This window comes from Equus przewalskii, chromosome 1 (genome assembly GCF_037783145.1).
Source record: "Equus przewalskii isolate Varuska chromosome 1, EquPr2, whole genome shotgun sequence".
Lineage (NCBI taxonomy): Eukaryota > Metazoa > Chordata > Mammalia > Perissodactyla > Equidae > Equus > Equus przewalskii.
The window spans coordinates 66,246,562-66,270,303 of NC_091831.1; the positions used below are offsets into that span (position 1 = coordinate 66,246,562).

Here is a 23,742-nt window from a genome sequence, read left to right on the forward strand (position 1 = left end):
GCAGAAGTGACACTGTGGGACTTCCAAGACGAGGTCTTAAGATATCTGCAGCTTCTCCTTTGGAGGGCTTATAATACTCCCTCCTGGAATCCAGCTGTTAGACTGTGAGAAGCCCAGTCAAGGTGGAAAGGCTGCATGGAGGAGAACCAAGAACCTGGTCCACAACCCCAGCCGAGCTCCCTATCATCGGTCAGCACCAGCTGCTGGTCGTGTGATGGGCCATCTTGATGTTCCAGTCAAAACTTCAGGTGACGGCAGCCCAAGATAAACCAGCTAATCCCAGTCAATCCAAGAATTGTGGGAGAAAATCAATGGTTGTTGTTCTAAGGCACTGAGTTTTGGGTGGTTCGTTACACAGCAATAGACAACCAGAACACCCCTCTCTCCTGGCTGTTTCTCATCTGCACTTAAACACACCCAAGCCTCTCTCATCTAAAATCCTCCCTTGAGCCCATGTCCCTGGCCAGCTGCAGCCTTAGCTCACACCCCCATTCACAACCAAACTTGGATGCACAACAGAAGTGCATCCAAACCATCTCCCCTGCCCCCCAACTCCTCACAGCCAGCTCACTGGCTTAACTTCTCCCACTCCTCCACAGGGGTCATCTCAGGTCATCAGGGACTGGCCGTGCTGGGGTCCTGCAGGTTGTCTGACTTGACCCTTGGGCAGCATGCCTCCTGGTGTCCGCTGCCTCTCCTTTCACCACTCTGCCCCTCGGCTCCTCCACACACTCCTTGGTCTACACTTTTGTTCTCCATGCCATTTCCTTCACTCTCGCTTGTACACCTCTTTGCCCTTCTTGACTCCTGGTGTTCCTCAGGTCTCTGTGTGGAGCCCTCAGCCCTCCATACTCTTCGCTCATTTCCAGGCAAGCTCATCTACCTCCTCCTCCATGCCAATGCCTCCCAAATCTCAGGTGCAGCCAAGATTCCCTCTTAAGGCCAAAACAGCCAACTGCCTCCTGGACTTTCCATTCAGACATCTTGCAGACACTTTAACCTCAACACTTCCCATATTTACTCATCGTCTCTTACCTCCTGCTCCCCACTTAGTTGCTCCTCTTCCAGGGATTGGCACTACTATCTACTCAGTTGCCCAAGTTCCAAATCTGGGATCTAGTCTCATGTCTTATTTCGCCCCTCCCCCTCCTCACATAAGATCAGTCTCCAGATCCTGGAAAGTCTGCCTTGAAGTTGGTCTAAAATCCCTTCTCCCTGTTGCCCTTGCCCAGGTCACCACCATCCCTTACCTGAGGTACTTACAACATCCCCCACTGGTCTTCCTCCCTGGACTTATACACTCACTCCTTTCTCCACTTTCAAGTAGACAGACCCTAATTATATCACTTTGCAACTTAAAATCCTTCAATGGACCCCCACTGTCTTCAGAACAAAAGGAAAACTCTAAGACTTGTGGGTCCTCCCCGCTGGTCCTAGGATCACCTCTCCAGCCGCAAATCTGACCACTCCCCACATTCACACTGGGCTCACACAGGGGCCTTCACGCCGCTGTTCCTTCTGCCAGGCACACCCTTCCCTCCTCCACAGTCCAGCAAACACCACCTCTGTCAAGCCTTGACTTTCTCGGGGAAGCCTTGTCTGCCTCACCCACCCCATCCTGCTGCCTACTCCACTGAACCCTCAGCCTGTCCTCCCCATCTCCCACACTTACCTTGCCCTGCTGGTCTCTCCCCTTGCTCTGCTTTTCCTTTCTCCCAAGATGTTAACTGTTTGATGGGTTGTCTTCGCAGCTCAGTAGTCAGCTCTCGAGGGGGCAGGAACAGCTTATTGTGACCTAGTACAACAGTTATCATGGAGTAGATACTCAACAAACAGTCGCGAATTAATGAATGATAAATGAGTCTTGGGAAAATGTCATCTTTGCCTCCTCCAACCCCGGTCAGAGCCTTGCTTTAGCGGATTTGCAGAGGAGTCCCACATCCGCCTTCCAATCACCCGAATGGCCACTCAACACCCACTTATTCAGCATCTGTCATATGCCCAGGCCTGGGGTGGAAAAATGAATATCAAATGTATGGATTAACAAAACACCTCAGAAATAAAAATGATCAAACTGCAGACACACACAGCAACATGGCTGAATCTCAAAAGCAATATGCTAAGTAAAAAGACCCAGAAAACAGACTACACAGTGAATGATCTCACTTATATGATATTCTAGAAAAGGCAAAACTATAAGACACCCAAGGCATGTGTCACAAGGGAACAACTTAGGCAGAGTTGTCTTTTTAATTTTAATTTTTAATTTTTTTTTTTTGAGGAAGATCAGCCCTGAGCTAACATCTGCTGCCAATCCTCCTCTTTTTGCTGAGGAAGACTGGCTCTGAGCTCACATCCATGCCCATTTTCCTCTACTTTCTATGTGGGACACCTGCCACAGCATGGCTTGATGAATGGTGTCATGTCTGTACCCGGGACCCGAACCGGCGGACCCTGGGTCGCCATAGTGGAACATACAAACTTAACTGCTGTGCCACCAGGCTGGCCCCCAGAGTTGTCTTTTTAAAACTAGCCTCCAAAGTAACTCAGTATCATTTCTACCACATTCTATTCATTAGAAGCAAGTCGCTAAAGCTGGCCCATATTGAAGGGGGGTTTATAGGCACGCTTTTGATGAGAAGAGTGTCAATGAATTTGATGATATGTTTTTAAACCATCATAGATACCACTTGACTGCCACGCAATGCCATGTCCACCAGGCCTGGCAGCCACACGCACTAATATGCAGTGTCTGCAGGCAATGGACTACGACAGACACCTGGATGGCCCAAAGGCAGCTCTTTTTCATTGTAAGAACATTATTACAGTAATGTTAAAAGAGTACTTTGGAAGAAAAGAAAATCACCCCTCATTGCTACTTATTCTCTATGTGACCATAAGTCATTTGCCCTCTCTGTGCCGCAGTTTCCTGATTTGTAAAATAGGCATAGTTATAGTTGCTACCACATAGTGTTATTGTGATATTAAATGAGATCATTGCGTAAAGTGTTCAGAAAAACACATGGCCCGTGGGAATTCCTAGTAACATTGTAGTCTTTCAAGAGCTGGCTGGAGGAGTAAATGAGACATCCATGGAAAGAGCTTAGAGCAGTACCTGCTTGGTACATGAAAACAAATCAATTACATGGTATTGTTGTTATAGTTATAACAATAATTACTAGCTATAGCCTCCTCAAGACCTTCAGGATAATGTGCAGACTCCTAGACTGCCACTCAAGGTCCTTTGCAAATACATTTCTGCCTCTCCCTCTGACTCACCTCTGACCCTCCCTGCACACACACTGCATATACAATCCCTGAACATGCCTCAGACTCAAACTTTTCCCTGTACAGCCCCTTCTCCTAAGATGCCCTCCTCCACAAGGCATCTACTCATCATGAAATGAACTTCTATTCATCATGAATGCTGCACAGAGAGCCAATGAGGTGCACTTCTAGCCTTGACAGAGCCACTGGTAATCAGACTAGCCCTCTCACCATAAAAAAAAAAGAAAGAAAGAAAATGGAACCAACATAGAAACATCCATTTTCACACAGAAGCACAGGTCCATGCTTCCTCAGAGAAGGGAAACAGACAAGGTATGCTCTGTGATTGTCCCAGTTTTCTAACTGGAGACATGTTCCAGGCCACTGAACAAAGAAAGAGAATCCAAGTGGAGCACAGCAGTCTCACTGAGCTGATGAGACAGTGATTGCAGCATGGAGAGGTTCAGCCTGCTGGAAGTTGTGGGCAGAGTACCAGTAAGGAGGCAGCTAGGCAGAGAAAGCTCCAGAAGTCTCCATAGGGGTTCTCTTGAACCTTAGAATGAATCATAAGCTGTGCATGTTGAGGGTAAGACTTGATGGGGCCAGACAAAGAGTGACTATCAGAGAAAAAATTACTACCAGGGAGTTATGAGTTTAACAACTACCAAAGGTCACATAGAGATGTGAGACTTTGAGTTCCAACCCATCAGAGTAGAGAGGTGTCATTGATGAATTTAACAAAGGTTAAAAATAAGCCTCAAAAGGAGTAACTTGATCCAAAGTAAACTAACTACCTACCAAGCAATATTGTGAATACTCTTTAAAGAGTATTAACAAAAGCAAAACACTCAGCAATGGAACATCACAATGTCCAGCATTCAAACAAAAACTCCTAGACATGACAGAAAGTAAGAAAATGTAACCACAACTAGAAGAAAAATAATTCAATAGAAACAGACTTAGATGACAGAAATTATGGAAATAGCAGACAAAGATATTAAAATAATTATTATTAAAATATTCAAGAATTTAAAAGAAAATATAATGAAGAGATAAATGGAAACCATGAAAAAAAGAAACAGAACTTCTATAGCTTAAAAATACAATCTATGAAATTGATAGGAATTAATAGGAATAGGAAGGAATTAATAGGAGATAAGACGCTATAGACAAAAGATACATAAGATCTAGCCCTGGGGGCCTAATGGTTAAAGTTCAGTGCTCTCTGCTCCAGCGGCTCAGGCTCGGTTCCCAGATGCAGAACCACATCATTGGTCTGTCAATAGCCATGCGGTGGTGGTGGCTCACGTAGAAGAACTAGAAGGACTTAGAACTAGAATATACAACTGCATACTGTGGCTTTGGAGAGGGAAAACAAAAAAAGAGGAAGATTGGCAACAGATGTTAGCTCAGGGTGAATCTTTCACACACACACAGGGCAAACTACTGCCTCAAAAATTGGAGAGACAGGCAGACAAGGTAGACACAGAGAATCACAACTTACTTGAGCAGAAACTCATGGGCAGAAACCTCTGTGGGAACCAGAACCACGTTCTTTTTATCTAGTACATCAAATCTGGTTTTCCATGAAAAAATTACAAAGTATAATAAAAGGGATTAAAAAAAAGCAGTTTGAAGAAACAGAGGGAGCATTAGAACTAGACTCAGATATGGCAGGAATATTGGAATTATCAGACCAGGAGTTTAAAAAAACTATGATTAATATGCTAAGTTCTCTAATGGAAAAAGTAGGCAACATGCGAGAACAGATGGGTAATATAAACAGAGAGATAGAAATTCTAAAGCAGAATCAAAAAGAAATGCTAGACATGAAGAGCACTGAAACTGAAATGAAGAACGTCTCTCATGGTCTCATTAGTAGGCTGGAGATAGCTGAGGAAGGAATCTCTGCTCTTGAGGCAACCTCAATAGGAACTTCTCAAACAGAAAGGTAAAGAGAAAAAGACTGAAAAAAACAGAATATCCAAGAACTATAGGACAACTACAAACAGTGTAATACGTGTGTAATGGGAAGACCAGAGGGAGAAGAAATAAAGAAACAGAGGAAATATTTGAAGCAATAATGACTGAAAATTTCCAAAACTTAATGTCAGACACCAAACCACATATTCCAGGAAGCTCAGTGAACACTAAGAAGGAAAAAGCCAAAAAGCTACACCTAGGCATATCATAGTCACACTGCAAAATACCAGAGATAAAACATCTTGAAATAAACCAGAGTGTCGGTCGGGGGGGAGGGGGACAACGATTACGTGTAGAGGAGCAAGGGTAAGAATTACGTCAGACTCCTCAGAAAGCATTCGAGCAAGAAGGGGAGGAGCGAAATACTTAAAGTGTTGAGAGGGAAAAAAATCACCAACCTAGAATTCTATATCCTGCCAAATTACCCTTCAAAATTATAGGAGAAATAAAGACTTTCTCAGACAAACGAAAATTGAGGAAATTTGTTGCCAGTAGACTTGCCTTGCAAGAAATGCTAAAAAGAAGTTCTTCAGAGAGAAGAAAAATGATGTATGTCACAAATCAAATCTACATAAAGAAAGGAAGAGCATTAGAGGAGGAGTAGGTGAAGGTAAAAGAGAAACTTTCAACTTTTTATTCCCAATGATCTAACAGATAACAGTGTGTTCAAAATAATAGTAACAATGTATGTGATGATTATAACTTATGGATAGGTGCAACCAATGATAGCACTGCTGGGAGCTAAAATGATGCAAACACTTTGGAAAAGAGTTTGGTAGCTTCTTATACAGTAAAACATGTCCTTGCCAGACACTGAACTCTGCTTCTCAGCATCGATCCAAGAAAAATGAAGAAATGTCCACCCAGATTTGCATGTGAGTGTTCATAGCAGCTTTACTCATAACATCTTAAAACTGGACGGGACATAAATGCATATCAACTGATGAACAGATAAACTGTGTATGTCCATTTACCGGAATACTACTCAGCAAGAAAAAGGGCCAAAATACCAAAACATGGTGCAGGATGGATGGAGCTACACAAAAGAGCACATACTGTTATTCCATTTATAGGATGTTCTAGAACATGCAAAACTAATCTATAGTGATAGAAATCAAATCAATGTTTCCCAGCATGGGTGCAGGAAGAGGGACTGACTGGGAAAGGGCATGACGAAATTTCGCAGAGTGATGGAAATGTGTTTTGTTTTGAGTGTGGCAACGTTAATATCACTGTCTACATCTGTGAAAACTCATTGAACTGTACAGTTAAAATGTGTGCATTTTGTAAATTATTCCTCAATAAAATTGACTTTTTTTAAGAAAAGGAATGATTGGAGGAAAAAAGGAACGTAGTGATGGGAAGAGGAAAGGTGGAGCCTGGAGGCTGCAGGAGACCCTCTGAAGGGCTAGGGCATCAGTCTAAGCCACTCTCATGGGCTCCTGGGGCATCCTTTTCCTCCTTCCTTAGCAGAGGCAGCCCATGGAGTCAGCAAGACTGGGACTACAGGACCCAAAAACCTTATGCTTTTGTGGCTTTTCCTTTCAGTTCAATTCAGCAATTATTTATTGAGCACTTACTATATACCAGCTCCTATGTGCCAGGAGATTTAGTCACACTAATCTCTTAGAGACTCTGAAGTCAGACACCTGGATTCCAACCCTGGCTCATGACTGAATAGCTGGAGAATCTTGCCCTAGTTCCTCAGCTTGCCTCAGTTTCCTTCTCTGTACAGTAGACATAATAATCGTGTCTCCTCACAGGTGTATTGTAGGCATGAAATGAGGTGTTCTTGTCAAGCACCTGGCCAGAGTAAACTACGATGGTAGCAATGGCTGTAGTTGCCTTGTTTGCAGTCTCAGAAGCCCCCAGTCAGACGGCCAGGCTGAAAATCCTGTCTTCACCTCTCACTGGCTGTGGGCCTGGAGATGGCTACTCAGCCCCTCTGTGCCTCCATTTCCCATACGGTGGGCATCATATCGAGCCTCCCTCACAAGGTGGTTGAGGACTGAATGAGCTCACAGAAGCGACGCACTTGGCTCAGTGCCTGGCACATTGTAAATGCCTAGGGAATGCCGGCTAGTCTGACTCTTCATATGACCATTGTATTTTAGTACTACGGAAAACTGAAGCTCAGAGATGCCAGGCCAGTTGGGCGAGGTCACAGAGCAAGTCAGCCAGGACAAGAAGCCTGTCTCCTGGCCCACGTGAGAGCATGTCTGACCAGGAGGCTGGCTGATTTCCTATTTGTTTCCACCACACTGTATGAGGCCTCCTAGGCCTCCCTCCCCAAACACCCAGGAGCGAAAGGGAGGCTCCCAGAACCAGGAGTCCTGAAGCTGACCGCTGTGGCCTGACTAAGCAAAGCTCAAACTCCTACCTGTGGGGGCCCCAGGAAAACCAAGATGGAGCAGACGCTCCCAGAGGCCAGGATGCTGACCCCCTCCTGCCTACAGACAAGGGGTTTTACACTATCCTTCCAGCACAGACCAGGTGCCACCTCCTCCATGAAGCCATCCGTGACTGCACCCCCACACTCGTAGGCCAGGAGGGGCTACAAAGAGACGTTGTATGATGGACTAAAAATAAAACATTTCACATCTGCCTGCTGGTGTGGGCTGGGGTTCAGCATCCCTGGAGACCTCCAGTTCCTCCTCCCACAGAGCCTGACAGCTGAAGCTGAGAGGAGGCCAAGGGAAAGGAGTCTGTCCTGGGCAAGAGCCTGGTGCTCCACGATGGTCTGGCCTCCATGATTCTTCTGGACCATGGTCTTGATCATGGTGCTCCCTTTCTCACTCACCTCAGGAGTTCCCTGTCACCTCAACCAATTTCCCCAACCTGGCTGAGGAAACTTCCTGAGGCCCTCGTTAAGCAGACAGAGGCCCCAGTCTCCTGCCTGACAGCCTTCAGATCCACCAGGCTCTCTCAGGGACTTCTCCAAGTTTCTCATTTGACAGCCAAGGCATCTGATGCTCACAGAGGCTAAGTGACTTGCCAGAGGTCACACGGCAGGAGGACTTGAAATTTGAATCCAGCTCTGGTGACATGGATACAGCTCATGCCCTATCCACAGAGAGCCCAGGACAGAAGCTTCAGGAAGGTGTGTCCTTGGCTAGAGAGAGCCTGGGTCCTCCTGCATGGGTGAGGAAAATGGCAGGTAAGGAAGGACGAGGTCGAACGGCAAGCTCTGAAGGCAGCACTGTGCCATGGGCAGAGCCCAGACCACGAATCCAGAGGCATGGGCCCCAGCTAGCCCCAGCTACCTTCGCTGAGCTCCAGCTGCCTCCTGTGGGAAATGGACACCGTAACCGCTGGGCTCACAGGCTCACGAAGGTGTGACTAGGCAGTGGGTGCTGCCAAGCCCGCTGGAGCTGGGTGCATAGCAGGTGTTGATCCCACGTCCCTCACCTTGGCACAGGATCCAGGGGCTCAGGGTTGTGGGTACAGCCTTCACTGGCCCCAAATCTACCATGGCCCCCAGGTGCAGCCCACGGTGGGCCTTCATGGGCCCAGTAAACAACTCCTCACCTCCCCCTCGCCAAAAGGAAACTTTTTAAAGCAACAGAAACAACATCTCTGCGATGAGATGTTGGTGATGAGAAAAGGAGCACCGCTTCAGAGAGGAATGGGCCACGGAGGGTGGGGGCGGAGGCCAGGCAGAGGCAGTCAGAGGAGGAGAGAAACTGAGATCTGATAAGCTCATCCGAGCTTGGGGAGCCAGCGAGACTCAGCCCCTCCTCAGCCCCCTGCAACCGCTCAGCTGGGGGGCGGGGGTCTGAGGTGGCCCTGGGGTGGCACTCAACCCCGCTGGAGCCCTCAGGCCACAGGGTTCCAAGGCTCAGTGAGGCTCCCCTCCCGTGGGGCAGGCCATTTCCTGGATGTGGGAATCAAGCAGAGGTTCAGAGGTTGGTGGTCCCTCTGTGCAGCTCTGCAGCTCACTCACCCATGGCCTTGGGCCAGTCCCTGCCCCAGGGGGCCTTGGCGTCCTCCTCCCCCCAAAGAAGGTGCTAACTGTCTATAGTGACAGCATCAGGACAGGATGCTGGCCTGGGCATCAGGAGGTTGAGAGTCATGGGCTCGCTGTGGGGCCCTGAGCAAGCGGTTTTAGCTAGGGTGACCAAGACTGTCCCAGCTTAGCACTGAAAGTCTGCATTCCAGGAAACCCCTGGGTCCTGGGAAAACTGTTGGTCACCCTTTAACCTTCTGGGCTGGGATTTCCTCTTCTGAGACTCCAAAGGTCTTTCCCAGCTCCCTGCATGGCCCTCTCCATGATGAAGGACTGGGCCTGCCATCCTGGACAGACTCTCCTGACTGGAGAGCCTCAACGTGAAGCTGGCCCAGGGAGCCAGGCGGCCCCGAGACAGGCACACAGCCTGAGCAGGCATCAGGAGCAAGAGGGGCAGCACAGGAGGAATCTTATAAGCAGAGAAGAGCATCGCCGCGGGGAACAGCTCAGGCAAAGGCTGAGAGGGCAGGCGGTGGAGCAAGCGTGAGCCCTGGGCTGGAGGGCAGGGCCCTCACTGGCCCTCAATGGCCCCACAGTTGAATTTCTAAATCTCCTGCCTCCACTTTCTGAATTTGGCTGCAGCCACTGCCAAATGATTTGCATGATAACAAACACATTAAAAAGAAAAATGTAACAGACAACAAAGGTTTGTCTGTTTTTTAATGTGAAGATGGGCTTTTCACAAAAATTAAAAGCCCCTAAGGGGGCTCTCAAAGTGGATGCCCACACACCTCTGTGCTTCCCTGACTCCCTGTGTAGCCCACCCCAGCAGAGGCAGATCACTCTAGAGATACCCAGTGGAGGCTGAGTGGAGAGGGTCCGCCTCCAACAGCCATGGCCTCACTAGCCCATCCTAGTTTCTTGTGCCCAAGAGACCTCACTTCCTAGCTGGGCTGCCCTGAACAAGACACTCACCCTCTCTGAGCCTCATTTACTTCATCTGCTAATGGAGGGCAATAAGATGTGCCTCTGGAGCATGTGCCAAGCTCAGGGGGTGAGGGCTTCCAGGAAGTCTAGCCATCACCTTTCTGACCCTCCTCTGGAAACTATAAACCCCTCAAAAGGCAGTGAGAGACGTGATAGGCCCCACTCTTACCTGCTGGGACCCAAAGCTACCCAGAACCCTCCATCGGGAGGAGGGGAGGGGCTGCAGGGGATGGGGGAAGGAGTACCAGAAGTAAATGCTGTCACCGTCACTGCAGCCACCTTAGCTGGCGCTTCCCCTCTCCTCAGGCATTTGCTAAGCACCTCCAGCCTCTCACTAGGCAAAGCCACGTGATTCACTCCCACATGCGCCCGTGCACACACATGCTGTGTGAGTTACATATCCCTGTACCTGCCTGTTCACTCTGTATTCTCAGTGACCCAGTCTGGAAGGTCTTGGTGCTCGCACGTTCTTAATCAGTAAACTGAGGCTCAGAGAGGCAGTGACTTGCCCAGCATCCCACCGCATAAGGTGATGCAAGGATTGGGACTGGGTCTAACAAGAGGTGTGTTCTTTCCCCTGCATGCAAAGGTCCCAAAGCAAAAAGCCCTGGCAGGAAAGGGGTCCTGGGAGCCACCAAGGTTTCTGAGCAGAAGATGGAAGGATTGGGTGGGTCGTGGAAGGTAGAGTGAGGGCCCTGAGCCTGCAGATGGTCAGGCCAGCAAGGAGGCTATGATAAAGGTGCAGGCAGCTGGGGGAACAGAGGGGAGTGTGGTGCCCGGAGGCAGACCACCATGGCTCCAGAGCCTCTGTGCCTCAGAGGCGGGAAGAGGAGGCACAGAGGAGGAGCAGCTTGGGGGTGGAAGCACTCTGTACTCCACACTCAGTGCTGCCTTCCTTTCCTGCGGGCTGCCATGCAGTGGGCCTAGTGGAGTCATTCCCCCACCTCCCCAGAGGGGAACCACGGGGCTGCGGCTCCCAGAGCCACTTGGCCCGTGCAGTGCAGGGCGAGCTGCTGCACACCAGGCTCCTGCACCCACTGATTTTTCCAGACTGATTCCCCATGCCAGATTGATGAACAATGTAATAAAGGGGGCAATCACATTATTCCTGAACGCATTTTAATAAAAATCAAATAAAAGCAATTACGTGTATTTTCAAGAGGATCACCTCTCCTCCTTTCCCTGAGGTAGGAAACAGAATGAATTCAGGAAATCATTAAAGTCAGAAACCTGAGCTGTGTGCCATCGCCGCGCTGGCGGCTGCCACACAAAGGCAGCAGGGAACCCCAGTCCCCAGTGGCAGCCCTGGCACCTTTCTCTAGCTCTTTGAATGGAAATTCCACCTATGGGTGAAGAAGGGTAATTAAGGGCCTGGAGAGACGCTTTGAATCCAGGCTGCCTTTGCCCATCCAGCATGAACTTCCCAGCTTCAAGGGATCTCAGACTCCCGGAGAAAGAGCTCTCCAACCTGGCAGCTCATGGACCTGTGGGGAGGACCAGTGCAGGGTTCGGAGATGGTCCCCAAAAGAGCATAGCTCTCCCCTCTGTGGGAGATGTGCGCCCGTCAGGGCACCTGGAGGCCAGAACACTGGGTATTCCTCCCCTCCAGCATCCCCAAACAGGACGCACACCCTGTGATTTGCAAGGCCCTTCCCATCTGATTGGTCATTCCAGCTGCATGTGACCTTCAGATTGGTGTGCTCATTTAGGGCTGAGGATGCTGAGCCAGAGGGTGCCAGTAACACACCCAAGGTCACCCAGCTGGTGGGGCAGTGCCAGGACTGGAGCTCAGTTCTCCTCAAGGCAGGCCCAGCTCCTGTGGTTCAGGTGGTCTGGACACAACACAGCTTGGCCTTGCATGGGCACTTACAAGAACAAGCACTGACCACCCTAGCTGCCATTTCCTGGGCACTGGCCAGAGTCACCATCTGCAAACACCATGAAGTGAGTGTGTTCATCCTCTTGGTACAGGTTCAGGACTGAGCTTCAGCGAGGTGAAGTGACCTGCCCACAGCCCCACAGCTGGAAGCGAGAAATCCTGGATTTGCCCAGTGCCATCAGAGTCCACAGCCAAAGATTCTGATTGCCAAGCCACATTGCCATCCTTATCACAGGAAAGAAGCCTTTGCTCAGGGCCTTGTGGGTTGCATTTGGGTGCTGGGGAAGGAAAGACAGTGATCTTCCCTCACCCGGCCCCCATATTCACGCTGGATAACATCACCCTCCCACCGGAAGGCTAGGCTCATGACGCTCCAGAAGAAGCACCTAATCACCACTAAGATCATCACCCTCAGCCACCAGGGTTTCTGGTGCTCAGATGGAGGCAAGCAGCAAAACTGGCAGCCATAGGTCCCCTTTTAGGGCAGTCTGAGTTAAAGGAGAAAACCTGGCAGGGAGGCAGAGGGCCAAAATTGGCTGTGTCTAACCCTAGGCAACTCCCAACACCCTCACATGTGTATGTGTGCACGTGTGTATTATTTGTGCGTGCATATGCATGCATCTGTGCATGTGTGTGTGTGAGTGTCAGGTGGAGGGGTGCCCAGTCCCCAGTTCAGACATTTGGTGCTGTCCCACACTGCCCCGTCTGACTCAGCTCAGAGTTACCCTTAATCCCTGCTGCTGCTCACAGCTATGGTGCCCTCCTACAGGATACTCGGTGAAATATCACCCAAAAAGTGCCATTTCCATCAGGGGGAAAGGAGAGTGAGGGGGAGGATTCTAGGTGGCCACTTGCAATGCCAGTTTTCCCTTGGGTTTGTGTCAGGCCCTGTACCATTTGGCACCCAGGACCAAGAATTGAGCCCTGGGGACAGGGCCTCTGGTCTCATCCTCCCGTCTCCAGTGGTGCCCCTCTCTGGCCTCTGGACCTCAGGGGCCTCATAAGGGAAGTGGAGGCAGTGGCACTTGCCTTTTAGGGCTACTGCACGGGGGCAGGGGGAGCAGGACAGGAAGACGGTGTGTGAACCCTCTGTCATTCCTGTCGCCTCATGGACCAGCTGCCCGCTACACTCTTCTGCCCAACCCCTCAGGTCTTGCACACTGCAAGCCCTCTATAAACATGTGCTCTATGATGCTCAGAGAGAAGACAGGCTTGTCCAGGAGCGGGAGTTGAATGTAGGAAAAGGAAGCGCCCCTGCATGTTCCACAGAACCTGTGAACTTGGGCCATGTGTTTGCACATGCACGTGTAAGCACTGTGTGGAGGTGCGCACTCCTGTGACCTCACTCACCCACTGGCCTGCACACGTGTCTTGCACACACACATCAACACAGCAGATGAGTAAAACGTAGCTCCAAGCCCCAGAGTCTCCTCCTAGCCCTGCCTCCAAATTCCCTGTCCAGACAGGTCTTGGAGCAACCTGGCTAGGACCTTGGGGTTGGTTCCACATGATGTCCATCTGCTGTAACCTTCATCCAGAGTCTATCTCGGTCACTCTGGGAGCATCTGCCTGGCTCTGGCACCAGGCTGTGCCTGGGATCAGGGGACAGAGACTGCTCTTGGTAGCTACTACAACATCTGCCCTGGGATAAGGGCTGACGGAGGGATGTCCAAGGACTCTGACAGGGTAGAAGAGGGCACATCACCTCTGCTGGGGGTGAGGGGATGGGAGTTGCAGGGAAGGCCTCCAATAAACAACACCTTGGAGCTGGACCTAGAAGAAGGAGCTGGGTTTCCCAAGCAGACCAGATGGGAAGGGCATTCCAGGTGGAGGGAACAGCTTATGCAAAGGCATGGCGACATGGCCCTGCCTCTGCTGGCTATACCAGGAAGAAGTGTCCTTTTCAGAGGCCTGTCTAGACTGAGAGGGCAAAACAGGGCACCACACTGCCAATAAGCTCTGAGCATGGTCAGCAGTGCAGAAGGCAGCCCTGAAGGGAGGGGGCACGTGGGAATGTGAGTGGCTCCTCAAAGCTCCTCTTTCCCTTGAAAGAAGGCACCTCCCCTGGGAATGCAGCATGTAATTCAGTGTCTCAGGAGTGTGGTTAGCCCCGGGCTCGCCCCTCCCACCCCCCCCCCCCCCCCCCGCCCCACTGGGTGCTAAAGGCATTTGTTAAAAAGAGGAAGGGCGAAATGAAGGGACCTTGCAAAGGTAGTGGTTCCCTCTGGGAGGTGAGGGGCCAGGAAGGGCAGAGCTTTGCCCGCATCCTCAATGCTCTAGTTCTGAAGTACAGTGGTCATGCGCGTTCGTTTTAATGTGTTTCATAGCTTACAAACAGTCTTTTATATAAGTTTTAACTGTGTTTATGCCCAAGTTTATGGGGCTGTTTCAAGTCCAGATTGGTTGAGATGCCTCTATATGATTACCTGAGCTTGGCATCCTCACAGGTGCCCCATCCCCTTCTCTGGGGAAGTGTAGGGGCCTAGAATGTGGTCCCAGTTCCACTGGGTCCATAGAACATTCCAGTCATTTCCACAACAAGGCCAGGTGCAGCTAGGAAGGTAGGGGATGAACGTCCAGCCAACTTCCTGTATGGGCTTGTGCACGTCCCTTCTCCTCTCTGGATCTCAATGTCCCCTCTGTACAGTGAGGGCTCTGGCCAGCCTGGGTCCTGGGTTTGAATCCAGACTTCACCACCACAGCACAGTTACATGGAGCAGTGCTCCTACTTGTAAAGTAGGACCATAACAGAGTTGCTATGAGGACTGAATGAGGTCATTCCTGGCGTGTAGTGAATACTCCATAAATATTGGTTTTTTAAAAAATTGACAGAACAAAGACCCTCAGTGGAAACAGGGTGAGATTGGAGGTGGGAAGATTGTGCTCAGGGTCTGGACCCACCACTCACCGGCCCTGAAGCTCTGGAGTCCCAGGCTTCACTCTGCTCCTGAGTAAAAGCAGAACCCCAGGGCCCCCTTGGAGAGGAGAGAAAATGAGAAAGTTCTGGCAAAGGAGAGTGCATTGTAAATGCCAGGGCCAGTGACAGAGCTCTAATCCCCAAGACCCTCCCCCAGGGTAGAAACCCCCATCTGCCACACAGGGGATATGCCCAGGCCTCACCCAGGGCAGCCCTCAACTCAGGCCAGGCCAGCGCCTGCTCCTGCTCCTGCTCAGAGTTAGGGGCCTGAGCTGGATCAAAGGCGGAGGGAATTAGCATCACAGAGCGCCCGGGGTAGGGAGGCCAGGCCAGGATTAATTCACTCTCCTCTTCCTGCTGTTCCTTCCACTCTGCAGCCGCTGGGGTTGGGGGAAGGGTAACTACCCGCCCTCAAGTCCCTTTCACACTCCTGAGGCTTGGTTCTCACTGCGGGAGGCAGAACAGGGGCGATGATTTGGGCGGGACCTGAAGTAAAGAGTGGATGCAGTGTGCACACATTCTGGAGCCATCTGCTTGAATGAACAAGAATGAAGATGCTTGGGCCGGAGGGACAGCCTCAGAGGCTGGAGCCTGGACATAGTGCATGCGGGATGCTATGTGAATTCACAGATCCCACCACGTCATTTCAGGGACACAGGAACGTGTGTGTGTGTGAGATAGAGAGAGAGAGATCTATGAGTGTGTAAGGGACTGGGACACTCACATGTGTATCTGTCAGTTGGTGTGGCCATGTGAGTGTGAGTGCATCCACAAGGTCTGAAGGCCCACTCGTGCTGTGTGTGTGTGTGTGTGTGTGTGTATCTGTGGCAAGGTGGCACAGTGCCTGCACATGTGTCTGTGAATCTATGATGGTGAGGCTCATGTGTGAGTGTCTATGGAGTCTGGGTGACCATGGTGTCAAATGTGCGGACATATAGGCACATGTGTGGACAGAGGAGCTGCGTGAGAACTTTGAAATGAGCAGAAGAGAAAAGTGGGCTCAGAATCGTAGTCTTTCTCACAGGGAAACAGCCACAAGGGGTCCAGACAACCATCTTGCAGGCAGGCCCTGCTTCCAGACTCCACAGGCTGTCTCCAACACTCAAGCTTCACCTTGCCTGTCATAGAACTGCAATAACCTTTCTGTGCCTCAGTTTCCTGACTTAAAACAAGGGTAATCATAGTGTGCTTGTGAGAATTAAATTAGGTAATAAGGGAAGCATTTAAAAGAGCCCTTGGCACCCAATGAATGCTCTCAAAGGATTGTTAGTACAATTAGTGCTACCTGGAAGGGGTATGGTGGGGGTGGCTGGAGAAACAGGGGCAGCTCAGAGCCTGCCAGGAGCCGTCCTTGCAGAAGCCTCGGACTCAGATTGCTTTTAAGCCAGTAGAGCTGGGCAGCCTTTGGCAGTGCCAGAAAATGGAGCATGTGGTATGGAAGAATCACGAGGCACAACCTGAGCCAGCTTGGCAGGCTTGGCACTCACTGACCATGCATGTGAAGCTCCTCCCACCCCTCCCCTTCAGCTGCCCATCCCCCCAAGTACCTCCCACCCACTTCCTGCCCCACGAGTGTCAGGCACATCCCCACTAACAGCGCTGTTTCATCCTTCAACTGGCTGGCAAGGTCCATGCTTCATGCCCATTCTGCATGGGGAAGTTGAGGCTCAGAGAAATGGAGCGATATGACCAAGAGGCAGAGCTGGATTCAGGAACCAGGACTCTGGTATCTCAGAGTAGCTTATAGAAAAGAAAAATGCCGAGCTGGCCCCTAGGACAGCCCACTTGGTTCTCAGCTCTTCAGGGTCTGTACTGGCTTTCAAAGCCCATGAAACAGTTCCCTCACCCATTCCTGAATCACAGACTGGGCAACTGACAGTCCTCCCCACATTCACCACCCACCAGAGTGCAGGAAAATATCTAGCCTGACACCTAAATCAACCTCTCCCACCTCAATACCTTTGCTCCTGCTCTTCTCTTGGCCTTGTCCACCCCTGTCCAAATCCTCCTCATTTGTCCAGGCCTACCGCAAATGCCACCTCTTCCATGAAGCCTTCTCTCATTGCCTTGTCCATTAGTGGCCTGTGGGTGCCCTGCCCTCCAGGGACCTAGAAACATTCCTCTCTTCAGCACTAACCACTTTACCTGTTGGAAGGTCCTAGAGGCAGACCAGGAGCTTCTCTGTACACCTCCACCGCCACCCCACAGGTCAGGGCAACGATGTCCACAGGCTGGGGTGCACCGTGGGCCACCCCCCACCAGCTCCTATATAAGCCGCTCCAAGCTCTTGTACCGTGATCACATAACATAGCATCTAACAGTGAAGGCTAGGGAGGAGATTCTCCTGGATTCAAATCTCAGCTTTCCCACTCACTAGCTGTGTGACCTTGGGTTTGTTATCTGACCTCTGTGCCTCGGATTGTTCATCTCTTTGAGGGAATAATAGTTCCAATGCCACAAGGTTGTGTGAGAACGAAATGAGTTAACATATGCAAGTTCTTAGAACAACATCCTGCTCACAGTAATTGCTACATGAGTCTTTGTCATTGTTGTTAATATTTATACTGTTATTGTTATCACCAGGAGAATGCAGAGACGCACTGCGCACAATCTCTGTCCCTAGGAGGATGGGGGTCCAGATGGGAACAGGAAAGGGGGTTTACATTTCTAACCTCATTTAATGGTCAAACCACCTTGGAAGTAGTTATCACCAGCCCCACTTTACAGATAAGGAGACTGAGGCTACAAAGAGTGGTGTGAGCTCCCAGAGGGCTCACAGACCTGAGTGGCAGGGCTGGGATTCAGGGCCAGGTCGTGGGGCTCCAAAGTCCATGCTCTTTCGACAAGCCCGCGCTGCCTCTTAGTCTGGCAGTGAGATAAGCCGTGTACACAAATAGCTGTAATCCGAGGGAGAAAGTGATAAGTGCCAAGCGGAGCGATAAGGTTCCAGGGCGGGCGGGGACCTGCCTGCCTTTGGAGGGGAAGGGTCAGAGGTCAGGGCAGGCTTCGGAGAGTGGGTGACATCTGAGTACAGCCTCAAGGGTGGTCAGGCTGAGCAAGGAGACTTTCTACTTGGAGCGGCCAGTGTGAGCAAAGACACGGGTCTCTGTGTCCACGGCACCTGGCACAGGGCCTGACGTATCACGGAGTCCAGATAAATATCTGTGGAACGGAGGGAAGGAGGGAAGACAAGGAAGGCAGGGAGGGAGGGTGGATGTCCCCTGACCCCACTTGGCCCAGGAACTTGCCCTCTCACAGGAGGACAGGGCCATTCCTCCAGTCCTCTGAAGAGCTTCAGGGGCCAAGGGTCCCCTGTCAGATGACAGCCCAGAGAAACAGCTCAGGACTTCCAGGCCAGAGTTCCTGACAATTAGATGTTTTGCTCAATACCAGGAAGAACCTCCCAACGCGTAAAGCTGGACAGGGCTTCTCTGTGGGGTGGGGCAGAGGTGTGTTTGAGCCGGCTTGGACTGGCTCACAAGAACCTATTGTTAAATTTTCAGGAACTGTGTTAGCTGGTTGTTAAGTCGGCAGCTTGAAATTGGCCATGGTGGGAGTATTTACACCATGGAAATCAGCAAATTCTACAAATCAGCTTTTCCCCACTTTGGAGAGCCAGATGTTAAACACTTACGAGCATACCATGGAGCAGTGTCTGCTATGTGAGGGAGCAAGCTCCCCATTCCCAGAAGGACGCAAGCAGAGATAGTCACCTCCTGGGAAGAATGAGGCCAAGAGGCTCTTGCTTAGTGAGGGGCTCAGATTAGATGACCTCAGAAGCCCCCTTCTGGCTCTGAGAGCCTATGAAAAGTTAGGTTTAAGAAAAAACTAATCAGGGTAATTATTCATGCCAGGAAATCATTAACCACTTGACTCAGGCCAGGAACAGGGCAGGGAGGAAATGTGTGAGGAGCCACATGCTTGCAGATTTCACAGGGGGAAACCTCACCCATCGTCACATAGGGAGTTAGGGGCAACACTGGGACTAGAATTTGTGTGTCCAGCCCCCCAGCCAGGGCTCCTTCCAGGGCATATGGTCTGGGCTGGTGGGGACAGGGAGGTCTTCCTGCACAGTTTGTTTGTTGTCTGTCTCCTCCACCAGAATATAAGCATGGATCTAGTTTTGCTCATTGTTGGAGTCCCAGTGCCTCGTCTCGTGCCTGGCACATTGCAAGTATTCAATAAATATTTGTTGAATGAATCAATATGTCTGGGATCCTGTCTCCTGGCAGCATTTGGAAAGCTGGGAATGCCATCCTCTGAGAGCATTACCACTCAGGTGATGCTCTGAATGCTCGGGTAAGCAGGAGCTCCCCACTCCTGCTTAGTGACATGGAATCAAGAGACCAGGGTCCAAGTACCAACCCTGCCCCTCCCTGTATGCCCTCGGCCAAGCCACTGGGCCTCTTGAACCCTCAGTTTATTCCTCTGCCAAGTAGGGTATGCAATCTCTGCCTGTCTTGTGAGGCTGCTGTGGTACTCAGATAAGACAAAGTGCTCTTTACAAACTCTAAAGTGCTGTCCTCATAGGAGGAAGGGGGGAGCTCAGAAAGCTGGCTTTGATGGCCAGGCCAAGCCCAAAGATTCCCGGTGGAGACTAGATGGTGGCCAAGCTACTGCTCCCTTAGGGCTGATGCTTGGGGTCATCGGGGCCAGACCAGATCAGGGGGTGGGGTAGAGAGTGGGAGTGTTGCAAAACAGAGCTCAAGATTCTAAAGGGGCAGGAGGGGAGAATGGAAGGAAGACAGCAAGGCAGAGTTTGGGGAGTCCCTTTCCTCTTAAGACCGAGTCTCTTGGAGCAGAGAGGGCAGGGGAACCAGTGACTTAACAAAGCATTTTTGTGTCTCTGCAGAGCTATTTGCTGCCACCCCACCCAACCCACCCGCTCCCAACCCCCAGGCCTTCACGACTGCAGATTGCCTTAATGGCAATTTGAGCTTGGACTGGCACCTGCCAAGTCAGGTGGGGGTGGGATGAAAAGTCCCAGTATGTTCTGAAATCAAACCAGTGTTCCAAATTATTCCATGGAGGAAGGATTTCTGCCATGGTTCCAGACAGGAATCCAAAGGCCCCTCCTGGTAAGGTGGAGGGACAGATGGGTAGGGAGGGAGGCCCAGCTCACCCCAGGCTGTGGGTGGACACAGGAGGAAAGCAGGGGTGGCAGTTCTCCTGCAGCCCTCCAAAGTGGCATCTGATTTTTGCCAAGAGGGTGAGGGCAGCGGGAGGCTCAGAGCTGGGGCCAGGGAGGCAGGTGGAGGGAGTGCCCACAGAGGGGCTGCAACGTCAGCCTGGGCCCCCAGTCGAAAGCAAAATAGAAAGGCCCTGTGTCAGCAGCCGGGCCCCTGGCGGCTGGGCTCTCAGCTCTATTCTGTTCAGCAGGATTCTAGTTGGCACCAGCTGCAGTCAGGAACAATGGCTGGATTTCTTTCTTTCTTCTTTTTTAAAAATTTTAATAGAGGAGAGAGAAGGATGGAGCCACTCATTGAACAGCTCGGTATCGTGGAGGCGTCTGGGACCATGTGTCCTTGAAAAAGAACATGGACCCAGGGGCCCCAAAACTGGCTACAAGGCTCAAGAAGGTACATCACACTGGGAGCCCTGGGTCCCAATCCCACTGCTTTCTCACAAGTGCTATGTGACCTTGGGCAGGTCCATGCCTCACTCTGGTCTGTTTCCCCATAGCCCCCACCAGAGCTTGCCTTCCAGACCCTACTCAATGCCGACTCCTCTCCTTCCCCCAAACTATTAGGTGGACTTTGGTGTGGGCAGTCCTTCCTGATAGCCTGTGAGCTCCTGGAGGGCTGGGTCTGGTCCATCATTGTGTGCTCCCTGCATCTCCCATGGCACTTGACCGCCTGTCAGTCACTCAGGGCTACGCTGGGTGATGGGATAGAGCAGTGAGCCATCCTATGTCCTGCAGTCTCAGTGGGCAGTTGGGCGGGGGGACATGGGGGCACACCAAAATAACCTCCCTGACTGGTGAGGTGTCATGCTGGGCAAATGAAATTCCCTGTGCCTCAGTTTCTTCATCTGTCAAATGGAAAAGTTACTACTACTAATCAGCTCATGTGAAGATTAAAGGCATTCATGTATATGAGATACTCCATGCCTGGCACATAATGAGACCTTAATAAGTCATTGCTATGATGATAATGATGACGCTGGAGGCAGAGACAGCAGCATATGGGGGGTTGAGACCAAGTAGACAGCACATCTAGAGTCATCAGGGTAGGCTTTGGAGCAGGTGGTTGTAGATGTGGCCTTGAAGGCTGGGAGGGGTGTGTCCCAGGAGGCAGAAAGAACAGGAGGAGGTAAAGTACGTATATAATGCTGGCAATTCTGGAAGCTACCCAGTGTGGCTACACACCAGGGTCAGGGCAAGGGGTATGAGCCTGGAGCCTGGAAGACCACTGTGCAGGTGAGGAGGGGAGATGTTGAGATCTTCTCCCACCCACTTCAGTGCCAGAGAGGAGGGATCTTCCCCGCACAGCACAGGAGCTGTCAGGACAGAGGTAGGAGCTTGGCCCTGCTCTGGTTGCCTGTCCCAGACTTCCCCCAGCAGTGCTGGATGCACTAGCTCCCAGATGGTTCCTCTGGCAGCACTGGTGTAGGCCAGAGAGCTGGATTAGAAGACCTGGTTCTTGTTCCAGCTCTGACATTTCCCAGCTGTGTGGCCATGAGAAAGCCACCAACTCCCCTTGGGGCTCAGTGTCATCACCTGTAAACAGGCTGTAGGGAGGCTCAGATGGTGAGAGGTACCCCACGAAGTGAGCTGTTAAGGTCATTACCTATTCACAGTCCTGGACAGTCGTGGTCCTGGACAGCTCCCTCTGTGTACAGAGGTTTTCCTGTCCCTACCCAGCCAAAGGGGGTGCTCAGAGAGCAATCCCCAAAGCAGAGCCCCCCTCAAACCCTAAAGTGTAATGTAGCTCAGTCCAAAGGTCAAAGACTCAGACCTACAGGATCACAAAACAATCAGAGGCAAAAGTGCCACTGGACATCCCATGTGTGTCACATACCCTCTCACTTGGCAGACAGGGAAACAGAGGCACAGAGCGAGTCTGTGATGTGCTCAAGCCACACAGCAAGTTGGGCAGTGGTGGGCTGGCTACGAAGGAGTCCCAGCTCCTGAGTCAGGCTCTCAGACTACTCTCTGGGGCCTCCTATCGGAAGAAGGGGGCGGGGTGGCGGAGCTGGGTCTGGAACCATGGGGCAGAGCTCCATGTTGGAAACTGAGAAGACAGCATGCCAGATGGAAAGGCCTGGGAAAGCCAAGGCCAGGAGGCTGGGAAGGGGTGGCGTCAGAGAATGGAGGGGCAATCTGACTAGAATATGGGGAGGAGGCAGACCAAGGGAGCCTGATGTGCTGAAGGACACATCCACTCTCTGCTGGACCTGACCACCCACTCCTAGAGCCACAGGCCTCAGAGCTGGGCACGAACCAAATGCCTCCTGGATCCACCAAGGTGTGAAGGATAAATGTGCTCCCCGTTACTGCACTGCCACGGGAGGGACCCTGATCATTCCCTGGCAGGTGAGTGAGAGTCTTTACTCCACCCCAAAGTACTCAGAAGGCCACCTTGTCTGCACCATAGGCTGGTGGTGACAAAAAAGCAGGTCCTCATTCTCAACCCTGAGGCCCAGCCCAGACTGGAGCCCAATCCCAGGCCCGCCCACTGAATAGCTATGAGATCCTGAGCAGGGCACTTTACCTCTCTGAGCCTCTTTCCTCGGGGAATTGTGGCTTGTAGAGAGGCTGGAACGAGAGATTATTTCCAAAGTGCTTGGTGTACAGTAAGCACTCCATTAATGTGGCTTTCCTCCTGCTATGTTAGTGCCCTGGCTCCCTTTGGGCAGGGAGGGGTGGAGAGAGGAGACAGAGAAGGCAGTCCTGGAGAGGTAGGAATCACCCCCACATGTGCCAGACTCCCCCCACCCACGAGGGCCCTGGCGGAGGAGGCTGTGCTCACTACACCCTGCACAGGTCCTCCGCTTCACCCCAGGACCTACGGCCTCCCACCACCACCTTTCTTCTGGTCCCCTGGATTGCCTGGCTCCCAGCACCCTGGGCCCAGGTCTTCTTTCCCATTGATGGCTCCCAGAGGGAAAGGAAATTAATAGCACTTGAGTCTGCTCTGAAGGTGAGTGTGGGCTGCATGGGGCGCTGAAGCCTCTGGAGCCAGGTGAATTATGGGCCTGCACTGGCTAAGTGGGATCCATCTTCCAGCTCTCAGTAGCTGGGAGGTGAAAGCACTTCCCTCTCTGCTTCACCCCCAGACCTCCAGGCCCACAGAGGCCAAGGCAAGAGGGTGGGGGCCCAGGACACACAATCCCCAAAGAAGCCTGACCATAAGACCTTGCCCTCGGTTTACAGAAGCCCAAAGAGGGCTAGCAGCTTGCCTAGGAACACACAGAGAGTCGATGGATGAGGATGCAGAGCTGGGGCTAAGAGGCCAGCAGGAAACTGTTAATGAGAGGCTGAGTTCAAATACTGATGGACCTTGGGCAAGTCACTAGCAGTGCAGTTTTCTGTGAAGGGGTATGGTAACAGCACCTAACTCAAGGCCATGTGAGATTTCAATAAGCTAACACTAAGAGGCCCTTGCCACAGTACCCAGCACACGGTAGGTACTAAATAAATCATAGCCTCTTCCAAGACCCCACAGGGATCCAATCTGTCTTGTTATTTCCCTGAAAGATGAACAGAGACAGCAGGTGCCTGAATCCCAAGGACTAGAGCCTAGGGTCCCCAGGAGGCCTGGG

General features: G+C 51.3%; 1 long non-coding RNA gene across 1 annotated transcript in view; it reads right to left on the reverse strand.

Moving 5' to 3' along the window:
- LOC103548115 (uncharacterized) overlaps positions 1 to 23,742 on the reverse strand; it is a 126,406-nt gene that overhangs the window by 101,020 nt on the left and 1,644 nt on the right. Inside the window, exon 2 of the long non-coding RNA XR_011538370.1 lies at positions 1,673 to 1,795. This is a non-coding gene — a long non-coding RNA (uncharacterized lncRNA). The remainder of the gene's footprint in view (positions 1 to 1,672; positions 1,796 to 23,742) is intronic.